Source organism: Schistocerca serialis, chromosome 5 (genome assembly GCF_023864345.2).
Source record: "Schistocerca serialis cubense isolate TAMUIC-IGC-003099 chromosome 5, iqSchSeri2.2, whole genome shotgun sequence".
NCBI classification, from domain to species: domain Eukaryota; kingdom Metazoa; phylum Arthropoda; class Insecta; order Orthoptera; family Acrididae; genus Schistocerca; species Schistocerca serialis.
The window spans coordinates 230,590,958-230,605,189 of NC_064642.1; positions in this window are offsets into that span (position 1 = coordinate 230,590,958).

Sequence of the window (14,232 nt, forward strand, 5' to 3'; positions counted from 1 at the left end):
TAGCATCCAGGCTTAAGGAAAAGAACTGTCTTCATCCAAGTGTTAAAGTAACAGCTTACCGGACGAGAGAGGAAAACCTTCTTCCATACTTCAACCAAGAAGAGGTTATAGTGTATTGCAGCAATATACCTGGACTTTTACTTGAATTGGGGCTGCCGAAATATAGACCAGAGGACTGGCGTCTCTTCATAGACAGTTCCACTAGAAGTTTAAAATGTGTTCTCCTACACAATGGCAATCGTTACGCATCTATTCCAATTGCTCACTCAACAAAACTTTGTGAAGCATATGCTAACATCAAGATGGTTCTGCAGAAAATTCAGTATATGCAGCACCAGTGGTTGATTTGTGTTGATTTGAAAATGGTGAACTTCTTGCTTGGACAACAAAGTGGATACACAAAGCACCCATGTTTTATCTCCATGTGGGATAGTAGGGCAAAGCACGAACATTGTAAGCAGAAAACATGGCCTCCAAGGGAACATATGGCTGTTGGTGAAGCAAACATCATTAATGAACCTCTGGTTAGTAGGGACAAGATTGTTCTTCCACCATTACATATTAAGTTAGGACTAATGAAGCAATTCACCAAAGCTTTAGACAGAAATGGTAATTGCTTCACATACATCTGCAATACGTTCCCTGGACTCAGTAGTGAAAAACTTAAGGCAGGAATATTTGATGGTCCTCAAATTCGCAGGCTCATCAACGATACCAATTTTACAAGTGTCATGACTGTCACTGAAGCATCGGCCTGGAACAGTTTTGTCGCTGTTGTAAAATGTCTTTTGGGCAATCATAAAGCTCCAAATTACGAGGAACTGGTCAAAAACATGCTCACTAACTTTCAAAACTTAGGAGCTAACATGAGCATAAAATTGCACTTCCTTCACAGCCACTTGGATCGATTTCCTCGTAATCTAGGTGATTTCAGTGAGGAACAAGGAGAGCGGTTCCATCAAGATATGAAAGGAATAGAGGAAAGATATAAAGGAAGATGGGACAGGCATATGATGGCAGATTATTGCTGGAATCTGCAACGTGACTGTTCTGAAGAGACCTATAAAAGGAAAGCGTGCAGGAAGCGGTTCGTCACGGACGGAAAATGATATACTTATAGAGAAACTTTTCAATTATGTTTTATACGTGGACAAATGCCTATCAGGTTTTCATAGAAGCTATTTATAAAGATTATTTTCTTTTTTCATTGTAGTTTGTAGCGCTCGAGTTCAGTATTAGCATTTTTTTCTAATTTTTGGAATAAATCATGCATTATCTCAAAAACTAGAGCCAAACTGGATAAATGGTTGCTATATTCGTCCTCAGCACCACTAACCCATCCTAAAGCCACTCAAATATCCTTGGCAAGAAAATGAGTGTTGACCAGTGATAGAGATGTTCATACCAGACGTAGGACAGTGTTGGGTTTTAACGTTGAGGGGTCCCCCTAAACCCGCTTGCATATGTGGGTACATAATTTCAGGCAAGCCAGTAGCAGTGTGGAGCAGAACAGTACGACCGCCGCGGGATTACCAGGTATGTGGTGTGGACAGGGCGCACGGTCAATAAAAGCAGAAACGACAAGCAGTTTAAAGTACCCCACCCATTAGTACTCCGGGGCGTGTTACAGAAGCTAAGCTGTGCAGCCACAAGTTGTAGGCTAAAGCCAGAGAACGCTGAGGGGATGAGAGAGCTGCAAGCCACGATGGAAAAGATGGCTACTCGCCTCCGTAACAAGGAACGACAAACTTCCAACAGTAATAAGACGCAGTCACACTCCAAACAGGATGAAGCTAACGCCCAACGAGTTTTGCTGGTGCCACAGGCGTTTCGGCCCACGAGCTACGAGATGCACAAAACGTTGTGGGTTCCCAGATGACGAGGTTAGCGTGCTGCAGGCGTCACGGGCTGCGGGACTCACGAACGGAGCCGTAAAAGAACGAACAACCAAGCGACATTCGTAGGCTTCAATATGCGCATTAAAGGTAAGGTCCGTGGAAACGTGCTTTACACTATTCCTTTATGCCATTCAGTGACATTCTGGAAGAATAAGCTAACACTGCACAGATTACAAATGGCCACAACTTCCCGATAGACACAGGTTCCGAAGTGAATACCCTGCCGGCCTCGAACTTGTTTACAAAGGACAAGAGTGAGCCTTTGAAATTGCTAGCAGTTAACAATTCAAGCATAAACACGTACGGTTCTAAAGAGCTCACAATTGATATCGGTTTATCTACCGGTTATAACTAGAGCTTTGTAGTGGCAGATATTTTACAGCCCAATTTAGGTGCAGATTTCTTGTCTCCTTTTGCACTCTCCGTGGACTTGGAAAATAACTGTCTTACTACCGGATCACATAGGAGCGTGATAAAGATCCTCGGTGCAGTGGAACAGAGGTTGTAATAGAAGTAGTCAGTAGCTCAGGTATACGGCCTCTGCAGCAAGAAGCCACCAAGAGTCCAGTAGTGAACCACAACACAGTGCATTATATACGCACAACACCAAGCCCGCAAGTGCCCGCATATCCCACGATCAAGTTACTCAAAAAATCAAATCGCTCTGAGCACTATGGGACCTAACATCTATGGTCATCAGTCCCCTAGAACTTAGAACTACTTAAACCTAACTAACCTAAGGACATCACACAACACCCAACCCGGGCGCGGGAAGCGAGAACGCTACTGCACGACCACGAGCTGCGGACGATCAAGTTACTGGCAGCACTTTTGTGTGACCATCAATTAAAAAGAACGCCAGGGAGTGGACTCGCGCATGCCTACAACTTCAGTGCTGCAAGGTAAGACCACATGTGCATGCGGGAATGTGGAATTTCACAGTATCACCAGCAAGACACTTATGACATTATAACACTCAGAGTTAAAAAGAAGACTTCCGCTGTGTCATTTGGATAGCAATCTCCACTGATGATGACAATCTAAGTAATTACCACTTATGCGAATTATGCAATCAATACAGTAATAGCGGATAACACGCTTAATCAACGCAGAAACAACAGTTAAGCAATGTGACCGCCCGTATCATAGTCACGATCTGTGGCTACAATGTGTTGCAGACAATATAGACTGACCACAATTACAATGATGGTTAGACTAAAATCAAACCAATAAAGTAAAACCAATATAAAATGCATAAAAAACTATAGATAGTGAACAAATTTAATTCACATATAAGACACATGACGCCCCCACAAAATGGTCTTCCCATGAACAGTCTTTATCTTCATTGCCCGCGATTGCCCTCATCGTTTGTTGGTGCTGAAGAACATGCTGTAATTAAAATACATAAATAATTATAAGTGAGAAGTGCGTGAGTACAGTAGCGACGCCCGTCGGTGCCAGTTGTCAGTTTTCCGATCAGAACTGGCCACCGCCTGCCAATATTGCTGTGCCCTGGTTCCAATGAAGTGCCCAGCAGTGCGTGGTATGGGACACGGACATCTGGCAAATTGCTCTGTACACTGTGGTTTTAACCTTGACTTACCGATGCATCGTTCATCTCGTCCCTCAGATACCTGGTAATGGTTTAGAAAGAGTACTTGCACAGCTGGTAGACGAGATATCTAACAACCTTTCATCGTGGTTTGTAGTAACACGGTCCTGCTATTACTATGCGCCCGCTGTTGCATACTCAATTTTGTCTCTGTATAATTTCACACTGTATGAATGCATTCACAGATCTGAAGATGGCAACCACGATTGCCGAAACAGGTAATCGACAATAAAGGTTGTTTACAAGCGATCTAAGCTAAGAACTTCACTTTCTCTCAAATAATTACTACAGACCACCCCTTCCTACTCAAGATGAGTAAACTAATCCTCAAGGTGTTTAATCTATGTTTCCGTATTAATATTATTAAACACCTTGCTTAGGCGATGTTCAACAGCATGCAGAAACTTTAAGAAATGTGTGACACAATGCTGTCCGTAATGTTGTTATTTTATTTTGCTACCGGTTTCTGTTCTGAACCATCATCAACGGCAGCTGCACAACATAGAAAAGTGGACAATGTGACAATGGTAAATGAAATACGAAAAACCGGAAAAGTATAAAACTGATCAAAATACTTATTAAAATTATCATATATGTATCAAATGCCATACCTGCTTTAAGAATACGTTATCAACAGAAAACTATAATTGCCAAAATCATATAAAATCTAAAGTTGTAACAGGATAAAAATATGATGGATCATTGATACAAGGGCGACAGGTGGTATACAACAATGCAAGTCAAACATTTTCGAGGTCAAGATGACAGAATCCAAAGAAGTCGCCACTAAATAATTAAGCGATAGTCAGATTACAAAACTGAAGTATTAATAGTTCTACGGTTGCCTGAGATTACATAAGAACATCAATAAAATAAAAAAATGTTCAAATGGCTCTGACCTCTATGGGACTTAACTTCTGAGGTCATCAGTCCCCTAGAACTTAGAACTATTTAAATCTAACTAACCTAAGGACACCACACACATCCATGCCCTAGGCAGGATTCGAACCTGCGACCGTAGCGGTCGGGCGGTTCCAGACTGTAGCGCCTAGAACCGCTCGGCCACCCTGGCCGGCCAATAAAATAAAATATAAAGTAACAGATAAGCAAGACTGTTTAATGTAAGAATACAAAATATTTTACAACCGATTAAAAAAAAACATAAGCATGTGAACTACAAGCTACAGATCTGTCTATGAAATTAAAATCACTGAAGCCATGTCAGACGAAAGCAAACATTAAATTAAAATCGTAGGAAGAAAATACAATTTTTAAGAGGGAAGGGAAATATAAAATGGATGTAGAATATGTAGATGCAAAAGATTTAGCATTTTGTACATACGACAAAATCTAAGTAAAAATTTTTATGAAGAAATATTTTATATTCTTACATTGATCAATCTTGCTTATCTGTTACTTTATATTTTATTTTATTGGTGTTTGTATGTAATCTCAATCAAGTGTAGAACTGTTAATACTGGAATTTTGTAATTTGATTATCACATAATTATTTAATGGTAACTTCTTGTGATTCGGTCAAGACGGTCATCTTTGAGCGCGAAGTTTCTTGACTTGTGCTACTATACATCACTTGCTGCCCTTGTGTCAATGTGCTATATTTTAATCTTGTTACTATTTTAGACTTTACATTATTTTTACTGTTATGATTTCCTGTTGGTAACTTATTTTTAAAGCCCGTGTGACCTATGATACATCTGTGATAATTTTTGTGAATATTTTGATCGACTTTATACTTTTTCGGTATTTCTTATTTCGTTTGGCGTTGTCACATTGTACACTTCTGTTTGTTGTACAGCTGCCGTTGATGATGGTTCAGAATCGAAACCCGTAGCAAAATAAAATAACATTATTACTGGCAGCACAGTACCATGCATTTTTAAAATAATATTATTAAATACAAACGCAACCCTGTCTGTTATCTTTTCACGGCTAAACTGCTTAACTGACATCGATAAACTTTTATGGCGGGGTAATTTAATCCCTGAGGAAGGATATAAGTTTTTTTAAAAAAAAAAAAAAAGAAAAGAAAAAGAGAAAAGATCTCTAAGATCGTGAACTAGGAAATGGAACACCTTTCTTACATTTGTGAACAAAAACCGTGTTAAAAATTGCTAAATTTTTTGCATAATGCACACGTTGTGTATTGTATAGGTTCTTCAGTAACACGATGCATAGAGGCACACTCCTGCCCACGCTCCGTCACTCGGCAGCGACTCTGCTCGTTAGTCCATGACGTCAGTTTTTAAAAAAAGGTCGACTGAAACTGAAACATGATATACCAACGGCATGGAACTCTATTTACGACATTTTCCGAAGATTTCTTTTAAATAAAGCTCCCAAAATTTCTGATCCTGGTATTGTGTAAAGAAAGTCGATCATTTTAAGCTTAAATGATGCCGACTAGGAGATAATGCAACAGGCGATACAGATTTTGAAAGTTTTAGGTCAGGTAACTGAAGAGTTATTATTAAAAAAAGCAGTTCCACTGTCAGAAATGAGGTTCTTGCGAGATTAATGAAGACGCGACAATCACTACCCTTCAAAGACAAAAATAAAGAATTTCATCAGGAAATAGATGAATAGTCAACTGTCTGCCTGACGGTTTGTAAGAGTAGTTTCCGGCTACCTCCGACAAAGAATTGATTATACAGATAATTCTGCTGGATGCCGATTCAAAATGCAAGAGTTTGCAGAAAAGTTCGCTTCCAGGATTGCTATGCGAGGTTTATAACGAGAATGAAGGCATTTTTTTATTCTAGAAGAAGAAAAACACCTAATTCTTTAACCAGTTAACACCGTAACTGGTGAGGTTCCTTCAATGCGATACGATTGCGACGAAACCATCGGTGAGCTCGGAGGCTGTTACGACCCGGAATATCAGGCGACTGTCCAACTAGACAAATCTTTGTCTGAGGCATAGTTGTTTAGAAGCAGTGGTTTCTTAAGTAGATGTGAAACCAAGAGACTGCTGCACCCGTCGCTAAACAGTTGATTCAGAAACTATTATGTACCCGAGCTACAACTGTGCCCTTTGAACGCACCTGTTCAAAAACGGGACAACTATGCACAGAGGAAAGAATCGGATAAAACCCGACAAATTTTATTTCTCAGTCATAACACGGACGGATTAATTTTCCCTTCTTGGATACATGTATTGTAATACTGTCTGTAAATAAAGACTCCACTAATTAAAGTAATTTCTACACCTACTTCTACATGTATACTCTGCAAATCACATTTAAGTGCCTGGCAGAGGGATCATCGAACACACGTCAAAATAAATCTCTATTATTCCAATCTCGAACAGCGCCCCGAAAAACACTTATATCTTTCGGTGCAAGCTCTCATTTCCCATATTTTATGATAGTGATCGTTTCTCCCTATGTAGGTCGGCGTCAACAAAATATTTTCGCATTTGAAGGAGAAAGTTGGTGATTGAAATTTCGGAGAAGATTTCATCTCAACTTAAAACGCCCTTATTTAAATGATGTCCAGCCCAAATCCTGTGTCATTTCAGTGACACTCTCTCCCATATTTGGTGATAATACAAAACGTGCTGCCCATCTTTGAACTTTTTCGATGAACTCCGTTAATCCTATCTGGTAAATATCCCACATCGCGCAGCAATATTCTAAAAGAGATTGGACAAACGTAGTGTAGGGAGTCTCCTGTAGATCTCTTACATTTTCTAAGTGTTCTGCCAATAAAACGTAGTCTTTGGTTTGCTTTCCCCACAACATTTTCTATGTGTTCTTTCCAATTTAACTTGTTTGTAATTGTAATACCTAGGTATTTAGCTGAATTTGCGGCCTTTTGATTTGATTGATTTATCGTGTAACTGAAATTTAACGGATTCCTTTTAGCTCTCAAGTGGATGACCTTACACTTTTCGTTATTTAGGGTCAATATCCAATTTTTGCACCACACAGATATCTTTTCTGAATGATTTTTCAAATTGTTTTAATCTTTTGATGACTTTGCTAGTCGATAAACGACAGCGTCATCTGTAAACAACTTAAGACAGCTCAGATTGTCTCCTAAAACGTTTATGTAGATAAGGAACAGCAATGGGCTTATAACAATACCATGGGGATCGCCAGAAATCACTTCCGCTTTATTCGATGACCTTCCATCAACTACCACGAACTGTGGTCTCTCTGACAGGACGTAGATTAAATTAGATTAGATTAGATTAATACTAGTTGCATGGATCATGAATATGATATTTCGTAATGAAGTGGAACGAGTCAAATTTTCCAATACATGACATAATTAAGATAATTTAACAACATAATTAAGTTAATATAACAACTTTATTATTTTATTTTTTTATTTTTTTCTTCTCCAAGTTCTGGAAGCATCTCGCTATATGGTAACACTAGACACATACAATGTCCCGACGCTCAACACTGCGTATTACTTTAGTGGGATATATGCAGCCCATCAACCATTAAAGAGCTAAAACTTCCCAAATTGATAAAACATTTGCAGAATTTTGTTTTGATACTTTTAACTTTTAGTGAAGACGAAATGTAGTACTTTTTCGAAAATTTCAAACCTACAATGGATGTAACAGAGACTTATTACTCCTCTTACTACGTCCTTCCAAAACAGGATAAAATCAGTTACAAATTAAGCTGACGAATGATTCTGTTTGTGTGGAGAAGTTAAGCAGTTATTGTCAGTTCATGGAGACCGGTGGCTGTGTCCTGTCTTCGAGTTCCGCACGGCGTCATCTTTCAGCCCATGCCGTCCTGACCTGCCTCGATACAGAGGGTGTTCGACTGTTGCATGGATCACTCACCCACTGAAAACGACTGGTCACGTGTTGCCGAGAGACTCGCAGACCATCACTCGTCAGTCACTACGTTTGACGAACTCTTGAGTAGAATTTCAGGACCATAGAATGACGAATCCATATCTGTTATCCATACTCGTTTCCACTCGATGCAGATCTGAATTGACGCCTTTGTTGCTGCCAGAGATCGCAGCCCTGTGTACTAAATACCTCACCCACAAATTTAATTATATTTTCATATTATACGGTATATCCGTAACAAGTGAAACTTAGTTATTTGCTATTAGTTCTAATGTCGCAATTGAAGACATTGGAAAAAGGGGCTAACCCTCAAACGTAAAAGCTAAGAAATGCTGGGCATGGGAACTATCAAAACTGACATTGGTCTCACCCGTAAGTATCACATTAGGATACTACGGGTGGTACCCAGAAACAGATGGCAACACTTATCTTTTATATTTGAGGGGTTAGCCCGTTTCTCGGCGCATGTCTTCAGTTGTAATTGTCAATATTGTATAAACGATACGCTGACAGGGATTGTAACTGAGCACAGTCCTGAATGGTTACCAATTTTCACCCAAAAATAACTTTCCAAGATGTTCTCTTAGTGAATACCGCGGCTGAATGATTACCTTTTCACCTTTCTTCAGCCCGATATTTTTCTCAGTCGATAATGACCAAGAGGTTGAATTGAATGTTCTCTCTCTTTTCTTATAATGTTTTCTTGCTAATAATTAGTAGTACATAGTCAAAAAGATATGCAAAATTATATAACGAGTAATATTGTTGAACTTCACGTACGGAAGTTCCTATTAAATCACCTTATTCGAAGTAAAAATGTAAATGCTTATCTTAATCAAGCTAGCTGATTCATTTCGTGATAGTTTTTTTCGATAAGAAAGGACAGACGTGGCACAGATGTGAAAATTCTGAGCATCACAGACATGGTGGCCTTAAACGTTACTGTTGCACTCCATGATTCAGCTAGAACACTAACATCTTTCTTTCAACACTTCGCGCGAAATTACCGTTTTCTTCCCCGACACTGTAGTCTGTAGCTGAATTTTCAGAGGTTCGTAGAATACATAAGTGCCATTAGAGTTATCTCTATAAACAACGGACAAACATTTATTTCATGGCTTTAAATATATAAGCCCTACTTCTTCAACATTGATTTGTCAATTTCAGTTGTACCAAAAGAAATGAGCACAATTTGTCACGGAAATAATTCAGATTATAACTCCTACGTGAACTGTACGGTCTTTGTAGTAGGTACATATACATTCAAACTTCACAAATATTACGAGAATTGTGAGGCCCTCCTGACATGTATGTACACAATGGAACTTCGTAGATACAAATTCAGCCAATTCACAGCGTGATAGATCTGCTAATTTCATCCATAGTTCCTATATGTAAATATACTGTGCACATGTCACGCGCTGCGGAAGCATTATGTTGATTATAAAAAGATATTTGGGCAAATACCAACTGCGAGTGGGATATGGATATACACGGTGTTTCAAAATTGCACCGACAAACTTCGAGGGGATGTAGGTACCTTGAGGAACAAAATGAAGATAGGAACTAGAATCGGAAAACGTCATCCAACGACGCTACAGAGCGTCGAAGTTACAGGACAGAGCACCTATATAAGTAAATATATACAGAGTGCTTCATTGATGATGTTACAAGCTCTCCAGGATTATGGAGAACCATAGAAGTATCAATTAGAGTTAAGGGACTCTAGTCGGAAAACGGACGAGTCGAAAGTTACAAGCGAAAATCGTTCTGATACTTGTGACAGTGGGAAACGTGTACCTGTTCTGCAATTCATAACATTGCACGGTATGCAACTTCCAGAGGTGGTAGTATGGTCCAAAACAAAAATTTCCAGTAAACAAGGGCTCTAAAATGAATACCTGAGGAGCTTTGAGCACTCGTTCGTCTTCGCTACTGTGAAACACGTCTCCTCCAATGAACAAGCGCTCATAGCTCTGAAGGTATGCATTTTAGAGCCCCTGTTTACTAGAAATTTTTCTTTTTTGGTCTATACTACCACCTCTGAAAGTTTCTTACCCTACCGTCTTAGTAACAACACTGTTGGTACATAAATTTCACTGTCAGAGTTATTAGAACGATTTCTGCTTATAACTTTCGACTCATTCGCTTCTGGACCAGAGTTCCTTACCTCAAACTGATACATATACCACGGAATCTCTCTGTGTATACATACATATACAGGGTGAGTCACCTAACGTTACCGCTGGATATATTTCGTAAACCACATCAAATACTGACGAATCGATTCCACAGACCGAACGTGAGGAGAGGGGCTAGTGTAATTGGTTAATACAAACCATAAAAAAATGCACGGAAGTGTGTTTTTTAACACAAACCTACGTTTTTTAAAATGGAACCCCGTTAGTTTTGTTAGCACATCTGAACATATAAACAAATACGTAATCAGTGCCGTTTTTTGCATTGTAAAATGTTAATTACATCCGGAGATATTGTAACCTAAAGTTGACGGTTGAGTACCACTCCTCCGCAGTTCGATCGTGTGTATCGGAGAGCACCGAATTACGTAGGGATCCAAAGGGAACGGTGATGGACCTTAGGTACAGAAGAGTCTGGAACAGCACATTACGTCCACATGCTAACACCTTTTTATTGGTCTTTTTCACTGACGCACATGTACATTACCATGAGGGGTGAGGTACACGTACACACGTGGTTTCCGTTTTCAATTACGGAGTGGAATAGAGTGTGTCCCGACATGTCAGGCCAATAGATGTTCAATGTGGTGGCCATCATTTGCTGCACACAATTGCAATCTCTGGCGTAATGAATGTCGTACACGCCGCAGTACATTTGGTGTAATGTCGCCGCAGGCTGCCACAATACGTTGTTTCATATCCTCTGGGGTTGTAGGCACATCACGGTACACATTCTCCTTTAACGTACCCCACAGAAAGAAGTCCAGAGGTGTAAGATCAGGAGAACGGGCTGGCCAATTTATGTGTCCTCCACGTCCTATGGAACGCCCGTCGAACGTGTACCTCACCCCTCATGGTAATGTACATGTGCGTCAGTGAAAAAGACCAATAAAAGGGTGTTAGCATGTGGACGTAATGTGCTGTTCCAGTCTCTTCTGTACCTAAGGTCCATCACCGTTCCCTTTGGATCCCTACGTAATTCGGTGCTCTCCGATACACACGATCCAACAGCGGAGGAGTGGTACTCAACCGTCAACTTTAGGTTACAATATCTCCGGATGTAATTAACATTTTACAATGCAACAAACGGCACTGATTACGTATTTGTCTATATGTTCAGATGTGCTAACAAAACTAACGGGGTTCCATTTAAAAAACGTAGGTTTGTGTTAAAAAACATACTTCCGTGCACTTTTTTATGGTTTGTATTAACCAACTACACTAGCCCCTCTCCTCACGTTCGGTCTGTGGAATCGATTCGTCAGTATTTGATGTGGTTTACGAAATACATCCAGCGGTAATGTTAGGTGACTCACCCTGTATAGGTGCTGGGGCCTATAACTTCGACACTCTGTAGCGTCGTTGGACGACATTTAGGACACGGGTTTCTATCTTCATTTTGTTCCTGGAGACACCTTGTACACCCCCACGATGTTTGTCAGTGTAATTTTGAAAAGCCCTGTATATTACTAACATTTCGCAAGTCGTCATTGTCTTCTTCTTCTATATTGAAACTACCTCTTATTACGAGTAACACGTCGTTATTTCTACTGAATACATATTGGAAGTAAAAGATTTCGAACTGAAGTTTATTCCCCAATAGAGAATCGAATATCTCCAAAAGTAATGAAATGATGAGGATGGGTGTAGAATATGAGAATAAATGGGATTTATAAGCTGGTACGTGTCAGTAATATTTCTGTTTGTGAAAATGTGGGGCATTTGCGTAAATTCTTCTTCTTATTTTGCTGTCGCCTTTTTCCCACTTGTTTTTCGTAGGTTCGGCGTGGCTACTATCGGATTTGGCATGGTTGGCGTGGGGGGGGGGGGGGTGGTCGGATGCGCTTCCTGCTTCCACCCCGTTCCCCCTGGGACAGATCAGTGTACCCCAGCTGTCTGTGTCTCATGTGATTCATGAAATAGTGTGAACTTGTGTCAAATGGCTGCGAGTCGTGTTACTGAGGCGGGACGTGGGGACCAGCCTGGTATTCACCTAGTGGTATGTGGAGAACAGCCTAGAAACCATATCCAGGCTGGCCGGCACACCGGCTCCCGTCGTTAATCCGACTGGGGCCGGCGCTCCTACCCGAGTCCAGGAAGCAGCGCATTAGCGCTCTCGGCTAACCTGGCGGTCGTTATTTGATACCGTAAATACATAGGAAAATTCCTTGCCTTATTCCCATATGGTTGTGGAGAATCACTCGTGGTCTGAAATTATTTGGAGGTAGACAAAAGCACAAGCCATCCCGTCTTCTCAAGCTGATATCTCTAAGTCTCCCTATTATCTGTTTCTACGTACTCTCTGTGGACACAGTGATATAAGTACTGCGTTCTCCTTCTTCTTCTTCTTCTTCTTCTCCTTCTTCTGCACTTCATATACTACGCCCTCGGCTGGTATAACGTCCACCTCTTCCTCAATCTAAATCTGCAACTACACTCGACAAACCACATTTCGGTGTTTGGCAGAGGGTAGTTGTGGTACCACTGTTATCTCCCTCCCCCCTCCCCTCCTCCCCTACTCTTCTACTTCATTCGCCAAACGTGTTCGGGAAGAGAGACTGGTGATAAATCGTCGTATGAGAAATTTCTCTGATTTTTCCGTCACCGTAACTTTTTTATCACCCTCCGGACCCATATATATCTAGTTGCCATGCGTTTTATTCAGGATTAATTTCAGTGTACACCTGGAGTCACATAGTGTATTATTAGAACAAATCAACTAAAAGTGGCATAATTACACGTAAAACAATTAATACATAAAGTAGTTACAGTTTAGTACGAATTCTTTTGTTATATATTAACCACTTGTTATTGAGGAAGTTGAAACTTTATCTACATCTTCGTTTGACACCCTACTATGAAGTTGTGTACGGTTCTGTATAAGGTTAGAATAGGGTTTCCACATTCGTTGGGACTTCGTTTCCCGACAACATCCGTTCTTGCAGCAACTTCGTGGTCTTATGGTGCCATCGAGGGCAGCAGAGGAAAATACGCTTCAAGTCTTCTTCGGAGCAACTGTCACAGCAGGGAAATAGGGCGATGTTGGGTCGATACTGATGTTGATTGAGCCTGTCGTGATTAAATGTTTGGCTGGTATTGTCGCTTGTAAGTTTGTGTTGCAGTTACTTCTATCGTAACAACGGGGACTGACTGGAGACAGCTGCTACATAGTATTTTCTCTTGCTTTCTTTCGTATGGCAGGCGTAGGTTGTCCGTCCACTGACTGCGAGTTTACGTCCTGATGGTACATAGGTATTTTGTCATATTTCAATGAACCGGAGTACGTTGCTTCCTTACCCCAGCCATTTTTGTGGACACATCATGAGAATTATACGGGATGACGTAATTTATCACCGCTCTCATAATTATAATGGTAACTTCTTCGCGATGCACAATATCAAGCTTGTAGCGTCTGATACTGTAGCTTGAAGAGTACCTCCTTAATGTTCCGTGCTTTGTGAGCAATTCGGCGATGACACATGCTGCTATTCCTTGGATCTTCTTTATCTCCTGTATTTCCACTTCACGTCACTCCAGACTTCTTTATATTTTACGCTTGTACTTTCGAGTAACTAATCAACACTCGTTAATCAGTAATGGATCCTTTACGTATTTGTACAAACTTGTTAACATTTTACTGTATCAAGCGCTGGTCCTCTGCAGGTTTTACATTTCTTTACA